This window comes from Balaenoptera borealis (assembly GCF_965194805.1).
Source record: "Balaenoptera borealis genome assembly, chromosome: 6".
Lineage (NCBI taxonomy): Eukaryota > Metazoa > Chordata > Mammalia > Artiodactyla > Balaenopteridae > Balaenoptera > Balaenoptera borealis.
This window is the reverse complement of record NC_138863.1, coordinates 41,932,039-41,951,184: the sequence shown is the minus strand read 5'-3', so window position 1 is coordinate 41,951,184 and position 19,146 is coordinate 41,932,039. Positions and strand designations below refer to the sequence as shown.

At 33.4% G+C, this 19,146-nt stretch overlaps 1 long non-coding RNA gene across 1 annotated transcript in view; it reads right to left on the bottom strand.

The window, feature by feature from the left end:
* Positions 1 to 12,087: 12,087 nt before the first annotated feature.
* LOC309631263 overlaps positions 12,088 to 19,146 on the bottom strand; it is a 1,125,924-nt gene continuing 1,118,865 nt past the window's right edge. Inside the window, exon 2 of the long non-coding RNA XR_014246158.1 lies at positions 12,088 to 17,189. This is a non-coding gene — a long non-coding RNA (uncharacterized lncRNA). The remainder of the gene's footprint in view (positions 17,190 to 19,146) is intronic.

Sequence of the window (19,146 nt, the reverse complement as noted above, 5' to 3'; positions counted from 1 at the left end):
TACAATAAATTGTATCATATATTTTATTATTAATTACAAATTGTGATATATATATATACTCTTTATATCAGTAAAATGTGTAATGAAGTTTTATACACACGTGTACATTTATTTTGGGGAAGGGAGGTAGTTATTAATAATTTCTGAGAACAGCACTGGATATATACCATAGTTTACCTATCCATTCTATTGTCAGTGAAATTTGGGTTACTATAATTATTTTGCTGTTTTCTAGAACACGGAAATATTGCACGTACTCCTGTTTTCAAGATTTTCTGAAAGGTCAAGATAGTAAACATTTTCAGCTTTGCCAGACATAGGGTCTCACTTCTGTCACTACTACTCAATCCTGTCATTGTGGTAGAAAGAGACATAGACAATAATAGGTGAATGAGTGCCTATTTGGCCCATGAGACTCAATGTTCTGACTTTTGCTCTTGGGTAATACATATAGGGAAGAATTGCTGGGTATGTGTATTAGTTTTCTGGGGCTGCTGTACCAAAGTACCACAAACTGGGTGGCTTAAACAATATAAATTTGTTTTCTCACTGTTCTGGAGAGAGGTTAGAAGTCTAAGGTGTAGATAGATTTGATTCCTTCTGAGGGCTGTGAGGGAAGCATAAGTTCTAGGTCTCTTTCCTTGGCTTGTAAATAGCTTTTTCCTATGTCTCTTTACATTGTCTTCTATCTGTATCTGAGTCCAAGTTTCCCCTTCTTATAAGGATACCAGTCATATTGGATTGGGGCATATCCTAATTATCTCATTTTAACTTGATTACCTCTGTAAGGACCCTGTCTCCAAATTAGATCACATTCTCAGGTAATTGGGTCTGGGGTTTCAACATATGAATTTTGGGGACACATTCAATTCATAACAGTATTAATATGTTTAAACTTATAAGAAAAAGTTCTTTACCAAAATGGCAATCAATATTTGTACTCCTACTAGAAATTTATAATTCCTTGCCAAACACTTAATATTTTCAGACTTCTCAAGTGTTTTCCTAGACAGTGGATATAAATGGTAACTTATCAAAGTTTTAATTTGTATATCCCCAATTAATAAAGAAAATGAACTTATATAATATGTTTATGGACATTCAGTTTTTTGTTTTTTTTTTTTTTTCTGTTTTGGAGTTCCTGCTATTGAGTTGGGTGGAAGGTTTGTAAGTGTTAATAGAAGAAATAGAAGCATGTGCAGGCTAGTTACATTATCCTTACCTCTTTTATCCACTGTGTAATTGAAACTTTTACTCTGCTTTTGAATTTAATAGTGATTTCATTCTGAACCCTGATAATAAAAATTTTTAAATATATATATTTTTAATATATAAGTATTAAATAACAAACTTTCATTCTACGAAAGCAATAGTTGCTCATTTTTATTTCTTGATACCAATACAGGACAAAAGAAACATTTTCCTTTTTGAATTCCACAACTGCTTCCCTTTCAATTACTGGCTTTTTCTTAAAATAGTTTACATATTTTAATCACAGGCTATGATTGGATTTTTCTACACATACTTCAAAATTTATATTTAATCATTCTGATTATATAGTCACATAGTATGCAATAAAATTAATCATATTTATATGTTTGATTGCTTGCATGAATGTACTATAGCTGTACAACTAGTTCATGAAAACCTCCTATACTCCTTATATTACCTATATTGAAATATTTGTTAAAAATTACTACTGTGTGTGTGTGTTTTTTAAGTAAGAATATGGGCCCAACAGCTAGGCATAAGCCTACCAGAAATTTTATTCAGTATCTAAATTATTAGTATGTAACCAAAGATAATGTTGGGATTAAATAAAGATATTAAAAAAAAAAACTACTTAGGTGCCTAAAAGATAGTAAACATCAGAATCATCTGTTATTATTTTATTATTATATTATCATTATTAATTTCATTTGCTTTCTTTAAATAGAAATCACTGGTTTTAAAGTTTCTGAATCGTTAAATATCTTTTTTAAAACGCTGCCGGATGAATATCGTGAGTGATCATAGGATTTTTTAATTACTATAAGTTCCTTTTTCTATGTTATATATGTTATTCCAGAAGTATACTTTAGCAGTTGAGGAGCACAATGCTTGCTTAATCCTTTTTTCTTCAACCTATATTTTATCTGTACCATATTCTAGTTTTAAGTTTGATTTGTCTTCTTTAGTTTCTTTAAACAGTTGTTATTCATTTATATACCAGTTTATTTGCTTGTTTTTCTTTTTTTTTTTTTTAAGTTTTTTATTTACTTGTTTGATCTAATCCCCTCACCTTTACAGCTTTTGAGATATCTCCAAATACTTGCAAATTTGCAGGATGTAGAAATAGGATGTTTGTTTAGTTTTTATTCAAATGGACTGAGGAGAATGTGTCCAGTGCCAAGAAAAGCTGAGGAACCCTTCCTGTTCTTACTTCTCTCTAAGACCCTTCAGGGCAGAGGTTCTCCCTTCATAATGAGTAAGATGGGTCATAATTCAGATACCCTTTTTAATCCTTTACAAAGATCGTATACCACAGTGGGACAATAAGGTCTTCATCAAAGCCTCAGAAGATTTCATATTTTGAAATTTAATGGTTTTTATTGTTGGTATAAAGTATTTTTCTCCTTAGGATTCTAATCTATTTTAGATAATAAATCTCAAGTGTTTCAGACACCAGACAACTAATTCGTACTTAATTACTATTGACTTACAAACAGAAGAAGACAAATGATTCAAATGTTAGATATTTTTTTAGAATACAGGTTAACCCAAGGCAGTGGACACCTGTTTATGAGAAATATTCCATGAAAGATAAAATGTTATAATCCTTCATCTTAACAAGACTACAGTTAGTAATTAGCAATTTTAACTTATGACCATTTTTTGTTTTACTTTATGAGTAATGATTTTCTACTACAGTATAACTTATTTACAAATGTTATTTATAGCAGCTTATAATATGGAAATTGCTGAGAGTGAGAAATAATGCTATTGAGTATAGTGGTCATTTGTGAATGAAAAGAATATCGATTGCTTGTACTTTGAAGAGGTTAACATAATGGTTATAAAACAAAAACATTTTAAAGACCAAATTCATCCAGTCCCATATTGTCTCTAACAGAAGACTCAAAATATATTTATTTGTTTGATTTTGTGAAGGAGTAGCTACCTTACTGGCTACTGATGCCAAGAATTAAGGGCTGTAGCAGATACATTTAAATTCTTACTACTGAATGGGAGGAAGGTGTTAAAGCAGCTGGCTTACAACTTATTTATTTCTTTTATGGATACATTTACTCCCTTGACTTGGGGGACACCTCCAAGGAAAGAAAAGAAGACAGGTGACTCAGTCTAATCTCCTTGTCAACTGAACTAATGGGTAATTTATGGGTAAATTAACAATGATCTTTTTTAGGAGGAAGACACATTGTCTATTGAATGCACTCAACAGAACTATACCCAACTAAGAATTACTAGTAACAAAAAAAACCCAACAACAACAACAAAACTCAGAATCTGAGTCATGACTTTTTGGAGAATGCCATAGAAGCTATTGCAAAGAATTTAGCCAAACAACAAAATTTGAGGGTACAGTCTCTGTACAAGATTTCCCTCACTTCTGACATCAGCTGCAAGTTTTAGGGGTTCTTAAAACCACCCTCAGGTTCAATAATTGGTTAGGTGGACTCACAGAATTCAGTGAAAGCTGTCATACTCATAGTTGCAGTTTATCATAGGAAGAAGATACACATTAAAATTAACCAAAGGAAGAAGCACATGGGGCAGAGTCCGGGAGGGGTCCAAACGTCCAGTTGTCTTCTCCATGAATCATGGACAGCATTCACTCCTGTTAGCTACAGAGTGTGACAATATGTCCAGAGTGTTGCCAGCAGGGAAGCTCATTTAAACCTTTGGTGTCCAGAGTTTCATTGGGACACAATCACATACCCCTATGTGACTGACATTTAGTCTCCAGCCCCACCCAGAAGTCAGGCTAATACTGTTAGTCTTCCAGTTCCTCCAGAGATCAGGAATGACACCACGTGGTCCAAAGCCCCCATCATAAATCACATAGTTAGACTACCCAGTAGCTAAATCCTCAGGCAAACATGAGATCTCATGACTAACACTTTGAAACTTTAAGATAAAGGTGTTTTCTTGTCTATTTGGCAAAATATTTGGCTGGCCAAAAAGTTCGTTCGGGTTTTCCTGTAAGATGTTTTGGCCAACCAATAAAACTTAACTGCATGGTTTATGGGCTGGGCTGCTACTACCATGGGAGACAGACATTGCTTCTGAGCGTGGGGAGGATCTGAGCAGCAGATGTGATTAAGTTAAGGAAAAGACAACTAACTTGTCAAATCCTTTTGTTTAGATGGTAGTAATGTGGTGCATTGCCAATAGTTTTGAGCAACCATGATCTTTTCATCATGTTCCAGTTTGTGATTCCAGAAGTACTTATGATTTAGTGTGGTATTTGCAAGAGTTATATATGGCAACTAAAGAATATTGTGTGATTTTAGAAAGATATTTCCAAGATAAGAGAATAACATATTTTATTCAACAGTTTGTTATCTTGGAAATATTTAAGACATATGGTAATATGGCCTCCATTTTTACTCTTGGTCCAGGCCCCTCAAATGTTAGAGACCAGGATTGTTCCTAATTATGTACACCGAAGAAACATTTGCACATATAAATGGAGACCTGTAGTAGAGGCAAATCAAAAACCCAGGAAATATTCCAAATTTTCATTTAGAGTTTAATGGGTTAAAAAAAATCTTTGGTATGTTCTTACAATTACATACTGTATCAGTGAAAATGACTTCTTGAGTTTATTGAATTTATTAGTTTCACTAAATGAGCTCAAAAACATAATAGAAGCAAAAATATCAAGTCCCAAGTGGGAAATCTATAGTCTGCCTGGATATGTGACCTGTGCAGACTCACAAGTCTCCATTCTTGGTTTAAGGTTCTGCTGTCACCATCTTAGAATTCTTAGTAAATTATGAATAAAGACCCACACCATTTTCATTTTCACTGGGTCTTAAAAATTATGTAGCGTGTCCTAGTTCCACTTATGTTATATTTTAAAGACAAGCATTGTATTATTTAGAAAACATTCATATGTAGAAAAGCTATACAGAAAATGAGGTAATGATTAAGACAGTTGTCATATGATTTATGTCTTATATCTTATGATTTTCTTAGATATGTCAATGATTCTGAATAGTGTTTACACCTGTGAGGGATGGACAAGAATGCAAATAGGGAAGGGTATACAATGAGTTTCAAAACTATTGATAATATTCTATTTCTCTAGCTGAGTACAAAGATTTGTCTTTGATTATAAAATGTATGAGATATATGTATATGTACATATACATATTTCACACAAAACAAAATAAAAACTAAAACTATAAACAAATCATACATATGATTATAGAAACAGTAAAATGCCAGGCAAAATAGAAAAGACAAATTGAGAAAAGATAATTACAAAGTACATACAAAAGAGGGATTACTTATATCACCATATGAACAAATCTTATATAGGAAAAAAAAAGCCTTCTAAATGAAATAAAGAGGCAGGATATAGGCAGATCGTTTCAAGAGGAGAACTATAATTGAACAAGACACAGACATTCATCGTCATGAAAAATCAGTGATATAAATTTAAATAACGAGATTTTATTTTTTGCCTATATAATGAAAAATTTCCCATTAAATAAATACCCGATATTTGTAAAGGTGCAAGAGAGGCACACTCTTATATGATATCAGTGTAAATTGGAACAGTGTTTTTAAAGCCTTGCAGTATGTGTCAGAACTCTTAAAATGTAATCAACATTTGATCATGTCCAGAAATATGTTTTCAAAAAATAAATGTAGATGTGTATAAAGATTTTTTTAATGAAACATCTCATTTCATTAAATTAAGTAAAAAATGAACATAACTTGATGGCCTAATAATGGGATACAGGCTAAAAAACTGATTAAATGATACTTGTATGAGATAGTAAGCAGCTAGTAATATTTCACTGTAGAGACAAATGATAAATTGAGAATCAATGTACAAAATTGCCAGTGGCTGATTTCTCTGGAAAAAAGCTAGATGGAGATATTATTTGGTTTTCAGTGCATTTGTATAATTTTCAAATTTTCAACAATGGACAGGTATTGTGCTTATAGAAAATATGTTTTCCAAATAATATATTGTGGTATTGTAAATTTTTCTTGCCTTTTTTTCCCTGCAAGTCTTTATTTTTTAAGCTTAAAGTAAATATTTCAGAGACCTTTTCAATGACTTTCAAGTGTTTTCAGTTTTCTCATTTCATAGTTTCTAGAGGCTCATGTACGTTGAAGGGTTTCTTCTTCTGACTTGTCAAATGAAGCATCCTGTTTGCTATTCTGCAAAGCACTGATAGGAAACATTCAGAGCAGCTGTCCATCCTACATAACCCAGCAAACATAAAATCCAAATGATTAGAGAATACACAGAATCATTAGCTTACTTAATCATTACATCCTTTAAAATTATGATTTGACATCATTCTCCCTGGTAGATGACACTGTTAACCATGTGTGAAGAGAAGAAAGACAATTTTTTTTATTTGCCAGTTAAGGAGAAAAAATCAATACTACTAAGCCAATATAAACATGGCCCTGTTTCTTCTCTAAAATTATATAGGGAGTGAAGGATACTAGATTTGTAGATTCCAGATATATGTGTCTTAGTTGATGACAATGTATATAGGAAGTTGTAGATTTGGAATTCTGAAGAGTTATTTAGGGGTGTTAGCACCGAAACAAAATTGAATTCTCATATAGTTCTCTCTATCTCTTTCTATCTTTCTCTTTCCTCTCTCCCTCCAATAGAATTAGGATTTCTGGAGTCCTTTATTTACATCCCAATGTAGATAGATATGTAGCTAGCTAGCTAGATGGATATTGATATATAGAATATTGTGCTAGAATATGTCATATATATAATTTATATGTATATATTTAACTTAAATCTCTTATTTAAAGATATTTACCCTATATTATATCTTTATATTGTTTTGTTGGTCCATGTCCACACCCTGAAATTTCAGTGGACTATCTGCAAATAGGTATTAACACAGTATTAAAAAAACATATTTAAAGCGTTGATCCTTAACAATTGAAATGGAGAAAATATTATAATAGATATTTGACTATATTGAGAACTGTAAAATTCCATGCTAGTGATTCATATATTTTTATTTTTTCGACATGTATTGAACCCTAGTCTTAGTAGAGAATATGCAGTTAATCTTTCACGAGCGCTGACCCCCAGTAGTCCTTTTCTAGAGACTGCCAACACTCAGAAGTTGACAAAAAGTTTGATTCACTATTAATTGTGTTTTAGTCAGTGGGAGCTTGTTAGGAAAAAAAGTTCCACCATTCAAAAGCAATCTGTTTTCATCCTGAATAACCTTTAAAGAGGTTTGTGCACCTGAAGCATTTTAGAGTTTCTCCGTATTCCATTTGTGCTCTCTTTGTTTGACTGACTTATTTTTTCTGGTGTCAGCTGTGTTCATCTGATGAATATATCTATTTTTATTCTTAACCAATCAACCTTGAATTAAATCTGTATTTGGCAATGATGTATTAGATTTTCCATGTGTGCAGTAATTAGGCAGAAGTGTGTTCAAGAACTAAGAGAAAGGTTTTAAAAATTGGGGAGTTCAAATATGGCAGTTAATACACATATTTATTTTATATTCCACTTAAGTTTTATTCCTTAAAAGTATTGATATGCATATCTAAACAAAGTTAAGTAATGTGATAAATTCCTAACAGGTGGACCAGTTTTTCTTCAGGCTAGAATATTCCTAAAGATAGTATCAGTGTGTTAGTAAACGTCATTCCCAAGCCAGAATTTATTGTTGTTGATTTTGGCCAGTCTGTTGGCATTAAGATGAGTATAACTTTCATTCTTTTAAATCCCACATGTCCTTGTTTAATCTACTGTGACGTTTAGGCTAGGATTATTTTGTTTAATGAACTCTCAAAATGCCTAACACATACACCTCATTTTAGATTGGTAATAAATGTTGTTGGTGATGTACATAAAATATAAAAATATTTTCAATTAAACAATTCATCCATAATATTGATTTGATGTTTTGTTCACCTTCTGGAATATTAATCAGTCTTGGCGATAAAAATAAGTTGTACCTTTACCTGAGCAATCTATACAGAGCCTTTCTAAATAAGGGCTTTTAATTTTTTTATTTTATTTTATTTTAATTTATGGCTGTGTTGGGTCTTCATTTCTGTGCGAGGGCTTTCTCCAGTTGCGGCAAGTGGGGGCCACTCTTCATCGCGGTGCGCAGGCCTCTCACTATCGCGGCCCCTCCCATTGCAGAGCACAGGCTCCAGACGCGCAGGCTCAGCAATTGTGGCTCACGGGCTTAGTCGCTCCGCGGCATGTGGGATCTTCCCAGACCAGGGCTCGAACCCGTGTCCCCTGCACTGGCAGGCAGATTCTCAACCACTGCGCCACCAGGGAAGCCCTAAATAAGGGCTTTTAAATGAAGCAGCATATTCATGAGCGTGTCTTGTACATTGGAATACACATTCCACACTATTTAGCTGTAGTTCAGTAGTACCTAAAGGAAATCTGTCAAAGATAAACCACTTAAACAGAGATAAATCAACTTGGAAGAAGCCAATTATAAGACATGAGTTAATTTATTTAAGGTACTTTTTTCCCCTCATGTACAAGGATACTAGGTTTCTAAATATGCTCCATAGGTAGGTTGACCCTGTGTCAAGGTTTGCTTGGGGCAATCCTGTGTTGAGTTTGTTTTCTCTGTTTAATTATTCATTGTGCTTCCGTTTAGTCTCAGATGTTTTCCTGTTTGAATGATAAATTGTGTGGTCACCCTAGCTACATGCAATGGGGAATGGCAGAAATGAAGTGTATGAACTATCAGCCAAAATACAGCAGAGGGGCTAGAAAGTGGAAAGATAAGGGACATGTCTGGGAACAGAGCAGATAGTGTGCTTTCACAAATCTACCTGGAACAAAATTCCTTTGTGAAAGAAAATTGGCTAACATGTCATACTAAATTAACCTTTGGAAAAAAGAATCACAATGTAGAGTATCATAGTAAATTCTCAGAGAATACCTTTAAAAAATAAAAAGTAAATGAATTAAATTATTCATATTTCATTAAGCCAGCATTCCTTGAATGTTTTATGACCAACTATTTTTTTATGTAAATCTATTAACATCTAAAATAAATAAGATTCTGTAAATATGGTTATCATATACTTTATTATCTAAACCTGGGACTCCTGAAAGTGAGAGGGGACTGTATCACTGTTAACAATTAAACTGGGAGAAGTGTGTAAAATGGTCATTGTCCTGGGTAAGCCAGAACAGTTTGGGGTGATCCTGGAATTAAGATCACCCTACACATTGTTCATGTAAATTACAGACCTTTGAATCTTTTTAAAATTACTATCAATATTGAATATAATGCCCAAACCAATAAATAAACTCTACAATGATAGTTAAACAGTATGTACCAGGTTCCCCCCACTTGCATACAGTATTGTGTAGATAAGAGATTGGGGTCACCATTCCTGTTGCAGAGTGTTGGAAAAATGGGAGAGATAAAATCCTAAGGCATATTTTTTTCAGCAAGCAGCCAGTCTAGACAGTGTCACTTGGGGAAGACATGTGATAACAGTCTAATAAAATAGAACACTTAGTAGTCAGGAATATTTTAATGCCATATGAAATATGAGTGGTCGTTGAAGTACAAAAGGAAGTTTCAGATAATGAGAAATTAATTCAGGAATTTGAAAGATAAGATGTTATCCTCAGATGTAAGTAAATTTCACATTCTGAATATGAACATGTAGCACGTATATGTTTATACATGTAATCAAAATCATTTCTTAAATAGATAAGCAACAATTTTATTATATAAAGCATCACAAAATGCATAAATTTCATAAAAACCTAACATGCCTGAAATATTCATGAAGGGGTTTGAAGGTGAAAGTCTAAGAAAACTACTAAAATTCAGAGGATTTTCAGATTATGCACCTTCTTTAACTCATAGCCCTAACTTAATCTGAGCTTCATCATCAAATTTAACTGTTAAGATAGTCTGAAAACTACTTTTTAACTTCATAGCTGATTACTTCAATCCAAGCCAGAAAACAAATAAATAAAAAATAAATCAGAAAACAGAAAATTAGCCATAGAGACATTTGGAGTCACAACACAGCATGAGAAGCCATGAGAGAATAGAGAAAAAAATACAAAAGAAAAGTGAAGTAAAAAAGGGAAAAGAAAACACTATTCTTACACTTAAGGGGATTACAGAATGATGGAATTCAAAGTAATTTTCCTTGGTTCATTTAATTGAACATGTGATGAATTTTAAAGGAGACTGACTAATCGTTGTAGGTTATCTTTCATTGGTCCCTTTAGTTTTACCCTTACCTGGCTCTTTACTGTAAGTGACAGATGTTAATGGGCAATTGCCCCCTAGCTTCCCATTGGGTTCTTCCAAGGGAAGCTCCTATGTGAGATGAGAGGAAGGAATGAGTAAGGTTAGCATCTTTATTTCCATAGTAACATCCACGTCATGTCACCTAAGCTGGATATTAGGGCTGCATCGCCTAAGCATATCACATGCCTTTCAAAGTAGTCTTATTTTCTCCTTTATTTCAATAAAAGTATACTCTCCCTGTCCCTCTGGGCCTAGGGGTGAGAAAGCCTTAACATTCAGAAGTCTAAGTGACTGCATTATCCCTATATCCACCTATACTTTTTAAAGTAGTCCATTTATTAAACATTTCTTGAATTTTCTTAATTTGAGTGTGCCATCTGTTTCCTATTTGGGCCTTGTTCAATTCTAGAAAAATAATAAAACAAGTACCCAGTAGGGCTATATTTCTGTGACTGGCCTGTATATTTTTCTTGGGAAAACCTGTTTAATTCATATCATTTTTTTCTCCATTCTTCAGGTTAAGTTTTTGAAAGGTGAGATAAGTAGATGTGATCAAATCTTAGCTGTTATGTGGTATATCAAATCTTTAGTCTTGGTGACCTGGCTCAGAAAGGAGCAGTAACATAAATAACATTTTGTCAGTTTTCTCTCTCAGCCAAAACTCACCTGCATTTTAGGGCAATGATCCAATCAGTTTATAGAAAAACGTCATGCTTTCCAACAGAAACCTTTTGGCATATTTGTTTGAGAAGTCATGTATGTATATGAAAACATCTAAATTTTTTATTTTTTGGGTATTTGTAGTCTATGCTTAACTGTCCAGCTTTCCTGTTGTGTTTAATAATATAAAACCCAGATTTTATGTGTAATTTGGTTTTGTCAAACAGATGAAATGTTCTTCCCTTACCGCTAGTCTATTATGGAAAAAAAAAAAAAAAGACTGGTTATCTAATGGCATTTTGGTTATTTAGACTCTTTTTATAGGTATGCAGATGATGTTTCTTTAATTTAACAAGGAATTTAGCATCAGTTCAATACACAAGAGCTATCTGCCTTCCCATTTAAGATAAATATAATAAGATTATAGTTTTATTTTAAATTCTCAACTACACACCATTAGAAAGTGTCAAATGAGACTAATTCTGAAAAATATCTTTGACAAATTTTTAAAAAGCATAATGCTATCAAATAATTCCAGGAGATACTTTATAACATATCTGAGACATCAGATTAACAATACATATTAAAAGCTCTGAGCAGTACTGCATTAAAGAAACCCAGGGACTTCCCTGGCGGTGCAGTGGTTAAGAATCCACCTGCCAATGCAGGGGACATGGGTTTGAGCCCTGATCCGGGAACATCCCACATGCTGTGGAGCAACTAAGCCCGTGTGCCACAACCACTGAAGCCCACGTGCTTAGAGCCCGTGCTCTGCAACAAGAGAAGCCACTGCAATGAGAAGCCCGTGCACCGCAATGAAGAGTAGCCCCTGCTCACCACAACTCGAGAAAGCCTGTGCGCAGCAATGAGGACCCAGCACAGTCAAAAATAAATAAATAAATAAATAAATAAATAAATAAATAAATAAATTTAAAAAAAAAGAAAAGAGACCCAAATGTCTACTTCAATACAGAATTATATTTTATGTGAAACAATATTTAAATTATTTTTTCAAATAATACATTTTATATAAATTGACTTCTAGAAGTCATAATGGTGCTAATTGGCAAGATTTTAAAATCCCTTTTAAAATCTTTTATTCATTTCTCACAATGAGATTTCTTATTTCCTAAAGGATAACACATTTATCATCCTTGTTTAATACATTCCAAAAATTTTTAAAAATAGAATAGAAAAGGTCAATGAAACTTAGAGCTGGTTCTTTGAAAAGATAAAAATATTGATAAAACTTTATACTGACTCAAAAGAAAAAAAGGGAGAAGACCCAAATAAATATGAAATGAAAGAGATGTTACAACTGAAACCACAGAAATAAAAAAGATCATAAGAGATTACTGCAAACAATTGTATGCCAGTGAAATAGACAACCTAGAGAAATGAATAAATTCCTAAAAGTGTATAATTTCCCATAACTCAGTCAGCAAATATGGACAGACCAGTTACCAGTAATGAAATTGAATCAGCAATAATAATAATAAACCCCCAACAAACAATAGTCCAGGACCAGACAGCTTCACAGGTGAATTCCACCAAACATTTAAAGAAAAGTTAACACCTATCCTTCTCAAACTATTCCAAAAAATTTAAGAGGACAGGACACTTTTGAACTGATTCTATGAGGTCATCATCACCCTGCTACCAAAACAGAAGACACCACATAAAAGAAAATTATAGTCCATATCACTGATGAACATAGATGTAAAAATCCTGAAACAAAACATCAGTAAACCAAATTCAGTAATACACTAAAAGGATCATACACCATGATCAAGTGGGATTTATCCCTGGGATGCAAATATGTTTGTAGATACATAAATCCATTAATGTGGTACACCACATTAACAAAATGAAGAATAAAATTCACATGATTATCTCAATAGATGCAGAAGAACGTTTTGACAAAATTCAATATCCATTTATAATAATAAAAAAAGCCCTCTCAACAAAATGGGTACAGAAGAAATATACCTCAACATAAATAAGGCCGTACATGACAAAGCTACAGCCAACATCATAGTCAAGGATAAAAAGCTGAAAGCATTTCCTCTAAGATCAGGAACAGGCTGAGGATGCTCACTCTCACCATTTCTATTTAACGTAGTATTGGAAGTCCTAGCCACAGCAACCAAACAAGAGAAGTGAAAGGAATCCAAATTGGAAAGGAAGAGGTAAAACTGTCACTGTGGATTACATAATACTTTATATAGAAAATCCTAAAGGTGCCACCAAAACCTATTATAACTAATAAACAATAAAGTTACAGGATATGAAATTAATATACAGAAATGTATTGCATTTCTATACATGAACAACAAACTATCAGAAAGGAAAATTAAGAAAATCCTGTTTACAATTGCATATAAAAGGATAAAATACTTAGGAGTAAATCTAACCAAGGAGGTAAAATACCTGTACTTGGAAAACTATGACACTGATGAAAGAAATTTAGGATGACACAAACAAATGGAAAGATATAGTGCTCTTGGATTGGAAGAATTAGTCTATTATTAGTCTATATTACCCAAGGCAACCTACAGATTCAATGTGATCCCTATCAAAATACCAATGACATTTTTCACAGAACTGGAAGAAATACTTTTAAAATTTGTAGGAGATCACAAAAGACCCCAAGTAACCAAAACAATCTTGAGAAAGAACAAAGCTGGAGGTATCACACATCCTGGTTTCAAACTATACTACAAAGCCGCAGTAATCGAAACAGTATGGTCCTGGGACAAAAACAGATTCATAGATCAGTGGAACAGAATAAAGAGCCCAGAATTACACCCACACTTATATGATCAATTAACCTAGGACAAGGGAGGCAAGATTATACAATGTGGAAAAAGCCTCTTCAGTAAATGATGCTGGGAAAACTAGACAGCTACATGAAAAGAATTAAACTGTCCTACTTTCTCATACCATATATAATATAAAATAGGCTTATTAATTATAATAGTTTTATGTATATTATTTTAGATATTCTTTACACAAAATAATGCCATGTCCAATGTGTTTTTCTTGCCTTTCCTATAACTTTTTATTTTTATTTCCTTTTATTTTATAATTTTTATTGATATATATTTGACATATAATACATAAATTTAAGGTGTACAACATGTCCAGTTGATACATTTATATATTGTAATATGATTGCCATTGTAGTGATAATTAACACCTCTATCACTTTACATAATTATCATTTCTTTGTTAGTGGTTGGATGACTAAGTTTTAGTCTCTTTGCAGGTATGAGCCTTATAATACAATATTGATGTCTGTATTCACTATTCTTTGTACTCACTATTTGTATTCTTTGTATTCACTATTCACTATTCTTTGTATTCACTATTCTCTAGTACTAATTCACCACGCACTGCAATTTGTTCTTTAAACAATGTCTGTCCTATCCCCCGTGTATCATCCCCTGCTAGCCATCATTTTGCTCTGATTTTATGAGTTTGGCTTTTTTAGATTCCGCATATGTGATATCATACACTACTTGTATTTGACTTATTTCAGTTAGCATAATGTGCTCAGAATCCATCCATGTTGTTGCAAATGGCAGGATACTCTCATGGTTGACTAATATTCCGTTTCATATATATACCAAAACTTCTTTACCCATTTATTCATTGATGGGCACTTAAGTTGTTTCTGTATCTTGGTTGTTATGAATAATGCTGTGATAAACATGGTAATGCATATATTGCTTTGATATTCTGTTTTCATTTTCTTTGGATACATATTCAGAAGATGAATCGCTGGATGACATGGTAGATCTATTTTTAATTTTTTGAGGAACCTCCATATTGTTTTCCATAGTGACTGAACGAATTTATATACCCACCAATGGTGTACAGGTATTCCCTATTTTCCAAATCCTCACTAACACTTGTTATCTTCTGTCTTCTTCTGATAGCCATTCTAACTTGTGTGAGGTGATATCTTATTGTGGTTTTGATTTGCATTTCCCTGATGATTAGTGGTTTTGAGCATCTTTCATCCATCCTGTTGGTCCTTAGGATGTCTTCTTTGGAAAATTCTCTTAGTTCCTCTAATATTTGGATTTGGATTGTTTTTTGTTTGTTTGTTTTGAGCTGTATGAGTTTTTTAAAAATATATTTTGCATATTAACTACTTATCCTATTAATCCCTTATCCAATATATTGTTTCCAAAAATGTTCTCCCATTCCATAGGTTGCCCTTTCTTTTTATTAATTGTTTCTTTTGCTGTGCAGAAGCTTTTAAGTTTGGTATGGCCCCATTTGTTGATTTTGCTTTTGTTGTTTGTACTTTTGGTGTCATATCCAAGAAAGCATTGCCAAGGCCAATATCAAGGAGCTTCTTTCCTATGTTTTCTTCTAGGATTTTTATAATAACAAGTCTTATGTTTCAGTGTTTGATCAAATTTAGTTAATTTTTATGAGTCCTTTAAGATAGGGGTCCAATTTCATTGTTTTGCATGTGTTTAGTTTTCCCAGACCATTTGCTGGAAAGACAATTTTTCTTTGTTGGGTGTTCTTGGCTCCCGTGTTAAATAATTGACTGTATTCCTGGAGGTTTAATAGTGGGCTCTCTATTCTATTCCTTTGGTTGTATGTGTTCAATGTGTTTCTTTTTATGCCTATTTTTATTGCTATAGTTTGTAGTATAATTTGAAATCAGGAGGTATGAAACCTTTGGCTTTGTTCTTCTTTCTCAGGGTTGCTTTGGCTATTCAGGGTATTTTATGGTTCCATACAATTTTTAGAGTTGTTTCTTTCTACTTCTGAAAGAAATGCCATTGGACTTTTTCTATGGGTTCTCATGAATCTATAGATGGTCTTGGGTAGTGTGGACATTTTAACAATATTCATTCTTTTTTTTTTAATTTTTAAATTTAATTTAATTAATTTTTTTTTTGTTCTTCTTTCTCTAATTGCTTTAGGTGTAAGGTTAAGTTTGTTTTATTTTTTTAATTTAATTTTATTTATTTTTTTATACAACAGGCTCTTATTAGTCATCAATTTTATACACATCAGTGTATACCTGTCAATCCCAATTGCCCAATTCATCACACCACCATCCCCACCCTCACCCCCTCCAGCTTTCCCCCCTTGGTGTCCATACGTTTGTTCTCTACATCTGTGTCTCAACTTCTGCCCTGCAAACCGTTTCATCTGTACCATTTTTCTAGGTTCCACATACATGCGTTAATATACGATATTTGTTTTTCTCTTTCCGACTTACTTCACTCTGTATGACAGTCTCTGGATCCATCCACTTCTCAACAAATGACCCAATTTCGTTCCTTTTTATGGCTGAGTAATATTCCATTGTATATATGTACCACAACTTCTTTATCCATTCGTCTGTCGATGGGCATTTAGGTTGCTTCCATGACCTGGCTATTGTAAATAGTGCTGCAATGAACATTGGGGTGCATGTGTCTTTTTGAATTATGGTTTTCTCTGGGTATATGCCCAGTAGTGGGATTGCTGGATCATATGGTCATTCTATTTTTAGTGTTTTAAGGAACCTCCATACTGTTCTCCATAGTGGCTGTATCAATTTACATTCCCACCAACAGTGCAATAGGGTTCCCTTTTCTCCACACCCTCTCCAGCATTTGTTGTTAGTAGATTTTCTGATGCTGACCATTCTACCCGGTGTGAGGTGATACCTCATTGTAGTTTTGATTTGCATTTGCTTAATAATTAGTGATGTTGAGCAGCTTTTCATGTGCTTCTTGGACATCTGTATGTCTTCTTTGGAGAAATGTCTATTTAGGTTTTCTGCCCATTTTTGGATTGGGTTGTTTTATTAATATCGAGCTGCATGAGCTGTTTTTATATTTTGGAGATTAATCCTTTGTTGATTCATTTGCAGATATTTTCTCCCATTCTGAGGGTTGTCTTTTCATCTTGTTTATGGTTTCCTTTGCTGTGCAAAAGCTTTGAAGTTTCATTAGGTCCCATTTATTTATTTTTGTTTTTATTTCCATTACTGTAGGAGGTGGATCAAAAAAGATGTTGCTGTGATTTATATAAAAGAGTGCTCTTCCTGTGTTTTCCTCTAAGAGTTTTATAGTGTCTGGTCTTACATTTAGGTCTCTAATCCATTTAGAGTTTATTTTTGTGTATGGTGTTAGGGAGTGTTCTAATTTCATTGTTTTACATGTAGCTGTCCAGTATTCCCAGCATCACTTATTGAAGAGACTGTCTTTTCTCCATTGTATATCCTTGCCTCCTCTGTCATAGATTAGTTGACCATAGTTGTGTGGGTTTATCTCTGGGCTTTCTATCTTTTTCCATTGATCTGTGTTTCTGCTTTTGTGCCAGTACCATATTGTCTTGATTACTGTAGCTTTGTAGTGTAGTCTGAAGTCAGGGAGTCTGATTCCTTCAGCTCCATTATTTTCCCTCAACATTGCTGTGGCTATTCGGGGTCTTTTGTGTCTCCATAGAAATTTTAAGTTTTTTGTTTTAGTTCCGTAAAAAATGCCATTGGTAATTTGATAAGGATTGCATTAAATCTGTAGATTACTTTGGGTAGTATAGTGATTTTCAGAATATTGATTCTTCCAATCCAAAACATGGTATATCTCTCCATCTGTTGGTATCATCTTTAATTTCTTTCATCAGTGTCTTATAGTTTTTTGCATACAGGTCTTTTGTCTCCCTAGGTAGGTTTATTCCTAGGTAGTTTATTCTTTTTGTTGCAATGGTAAATGGGAGTTTTTCCTTAATTTCTCTTTCAGATTTTTCATCATTAGTATATAGGAATGCAAGAGATTTCTGTGCATTAATTTTGTATCCTGCAACTTTACCAAATTCATTGTTTAGCTCTAGTAGTTTTCTTGTGGCATCTTTAGAATTCCCTATGTATAGTATCATGTCATCTGCAAACAGTGACAGTTTTACTTCCTCTTTTCCAATTTATATTCCTTTTATTTCTTTTTCTTCTCTGATTGCCGTGGCTAGGACTTCCAAAACTATGTTGAATAACAGTGGTGAGAATGGACCTCCTTGTCGTGTTCCGGATCTTAGAGGAAATGCTTTCAGGTTCACCATTGAGAATGATGTTTGCTGTGGGTTTGTCGTATATGGCCTTTAATGTTGAGGTAGGTTCCCTCTATGCCCACTTTCTGGAGAGTTTTTATCATAAATGGGTGTTGAATTTTGTCAAAAGCTTTTTCTCCATCTATTGAGCTGATCATATGGTTTTTCTTCTTCAATTTGTTAATATGGTGTATCACATTGATTGATTTGCATATTTTGAAGAATCCTTGCATCCCTGGGATAAAGCCCACTGGATCATGGTGTATGATCCTTCTAATGTGTTGTTGGATTCTGTTTGCTAGTATTTTGTTGAGGATTTTTGCATCTATATTCATCAGTGATATTGGTCTGTAATTTTCTTTTTTTGTAGTATCTTTGTCTGGTTTTGGCATCAGGGTGATGGTGGCCTCATAGAATGAGTTTGGGAGTGTTCCTTCCTCTGCAGTTTTTTGGAAGAGTTTGAGAAGGATGGGTGTTATCTCTTCTCTAAATGTTTGATAGAATTCACCTGTGAAACCATCTGGTCCTGGACTTTTGTTTGTTGGAAGATTTTTAATCACAGTTTCAATTTCAGTGCTTGTGTTTGGTCTGTTCATATTTTCTATTTCTTCCTGGTTCAGTCTTGGAAGGTTATACCTTTCTAAGAATTTGTCCATTTCTTCCAGGTTGTCCATTTTATTGGCAGAGAGTTGCTTGTAGTAGTCTCTTAGGATGCTTTGTATTTCTGTGGTGTCTGTTGTAACTTCTCCTTTTCATTTCTAATTTTATTGATTTGAGTCCTCTCCCGCTTTTTCTTTATGAGTCTGGCTAGTGGTTTATCAATTTTGTTTATCTGCTCAAAGAACCAGCTTTTAGTTTTATTGATCTTTGCTATTGTTTTCTTTGTTTCTATTTCATTTATTTTTGCTCTGGTCTTTATGATTTCTTTCTT